Genomic DNA, 2777 nt, shown 5'->3' with positions numbered 1-2777 from the left:
TACTCATTACCAATGCTACTCTTTAGGTCTGCGTTTTCTATTTTCCTTAAAAAGTTTCATAAGTAATTCAAAATCATGAAATAGGGAATGTGCAAAAAGAAATTCCTGGCAATACTCTTTCTCCAGTCTTTTTTGAATGCACATATAGACTCAGTGGACATATTAAGCCACCAAGAAGATTCTCGGGGAGCATTTACACTAAGAGGCAGACAGGAACCTCTCTTGAAGTAGGAACAATTCCTTTAGTACTATGTAGTAACCTTCTTTGTCTTTTCTTACTAATTTTGGTTTGAAGTCTATTTAATCTGATATGAGGATGGCAACTCCAGCCTGTTTATGGGGGTCGTTAGCTTGTTAGAGTTTATTCCAACCTCTCACTTTCAAAAGATGCTTGCCTTTTTGGGTAAGATGTGTCTCTTGAAGACAGCAGAACTGTAGCTCTTGCTTTTTCATCCAACTAGACAGCCTATGCTGTTTAATTGGAGAGTTGAGTCAAGATCAGGAAAACGAATGACAACAGATGATGGAGGGGATGTGGCCAGGAGGGATCACTACTACACTGTTGGTGGGAGTGCAAACTCGTTCAACCACTATGGAAAGCAGTGTGGCAGTGCCTCAAAAGGCTAAACATAGAACTCCCCTATGACCCAGCAATTCCACTACTTGGCATTTACCCAACCACCCAGAAACAAGGACATATTAAACCCACTAGCACAAAAATGTTCATTGCAGCACTATTCACCATAGCAAAGATATGGAACCAACCTAGATGTCCCTCAGTTGATGAGTGGATCAACAAGTTGTGGTATTTGTAAACAATGGAATTCTATGCTGCTGTCAGAAAGAATGACATCGCCCCATTTGTTAGGAAATGGAAAGACTTAGAAAAAATCATATTAAGTGAAGTAAGCCAGACTCAAAGGAACTTAGGCTCAATGGTTTCCCTCATTCGTCATAATCAGTAGAAACCTTGGGCTCTACTAGCAGAGATTTGCAATAGAGCAAACTCTTGATACATAAGGACATATAATGTGAAGCTAATTGAAAGGACCTCCAAGATAGTGAAACAAAAGCCATATAATGAATGATTGTTGTCCTTAATGTACTATGTTGTCTCTCATCTCCTTTGCTGTCCCTTGGTTATCTCATATTGGTATAGTATCTCACTTTGTTATCTGATATCTTGAATTTATTTGTATTTGGATATTTGAAATTTGATAGGGAGGGGGGAAAACCAAGATGGGTGCGGGGTGTGGGGGGGAGGAAAACGGGTACCAAGACATGTGAAAGGGTATCAATGTATGTGAATTAATGCACCTTCTATCGGGCAAATATCATGTAACCCTTTTACTAATTACACTAAAAAAAAAGAAAAAAAAGAAGGAACAATTCTCTTCCTGCTGTCATACCTCTATAATCAATTTGGGAATTGAGAAGCTGTTGAAAGGTACTGGTTGGCATTTCCAGAGTCACTTTAAGAATGTGTTTAATGCTTCTCTCCTGAAATCCTAGCAGGACAGCACACTGAGCTAAGGGGAAACCCAGGAAAGTCTTCTCTACAGTTACGCTCTTTGCAATTGGCAGGGGTCTGTGGCTCCAATGAAACAGCACTTGACTTCTGCTGAAAAGGGGAGGTACAGGGACCATCTCCAGGCTGACAGCCACTCAGGACCATCACCACCACCACCACCACCACCACCACCACCAAGAGTAATTGTATACAATCAATGGATAATGAAAAGAGGGAGACTGAGTCACCAATAATATGGCTGAAGGAATGGATATTGGCCAACTCTTTCCTCAGCACCAACTCAGCAATTGACAACGCAAAGGACCTTGGTTTGGCCCAGGATATTCTAGTTTTCATTTCTTTCCATAATGCTGTTCCTTCCTAGACGCTGGGATTCAACGAACGAATCAGTGTATGCATGACACTGGGAAAGCCTAAGAATACCAGGGGTTTGGAACTGAACTTTTAGGATTAGACAGGACACAAAGCTGGGTATCCATGAGTCTTGCCAGGTGATTTTACACAAGACAGTGTAATGTGTGTGAGGCGAAGCCAGTGAGTCCTTACCTGCTTTTGCTTGAAGAATTCCCCGTGCCCCAAATGAAACTTGGGCTAGGATGTTCCAAGCATTCTACCAAAGGAAACCAAGACATTTAGGTGGGGTTGCATAAGAGACTGACTTCCTTTCAGACAAACACACACAAGTAATATTCAACACAGGAAGGCACTGACGTAACCGTGACACCTAAATGAACACCAAAGGAAAAGCCCTGAAGTAATTCATTGGCATAGTAGATGTGGGTTTGAGACAGGCATTAGTTCGGTTCACACTGCATATCTCCCTATGGCAAGATGAAAATACTTTTCTTCCGATTGCTAAGCAGCAAAAGGTTTGCCATCAAAGCCGTTTACAGAGTACTTGTGAGTTGAAAGCACAGCATTTACACTCCTGGTATAGTTCACATTTGACGTGGCAGACACAGAACTACAGAACCAGCGACCTACCTTTATCCCAATCTTCAGCACAGGAAGGAAATTGCCCTGTGGTTCCAGACCACTCATCCTGAATCTCGGTGGGAATGAGGTTCACTACATAAAAGAGGACATACCACATCACAACTATGTGACACTCTTAAGTGGCCCACTCGCATTTGAATCGTGCAGTGGAGGTCAGACTCACCCCGGCTGTCTTCAACAGATGGTTTGTCCATACAAGTTGCCATATGGTAACTGAGTTGATCACGGGGAATAAGGTGGCGAGCATTGA

This window comes from Megascapheus bottae, chromosome Y (genome assembly GCF_031878675.1).
Source record: "Megascapheus bottae isolate mThoBot1 chromosome Y, mThoBot2.hap1, whole genome shotgun sequence".
Taxonomy (NCBI): Eukaryota; Metazoa; Chordata; class Mammalia; order Rodentia; family Geomyidae; genus Megascapheus; species Megascapheus bottae.
The sequence above is the reverse complement of the archived record's forward strand: the minus strand, read 5'-3'. Positions refer to the sequence as shown.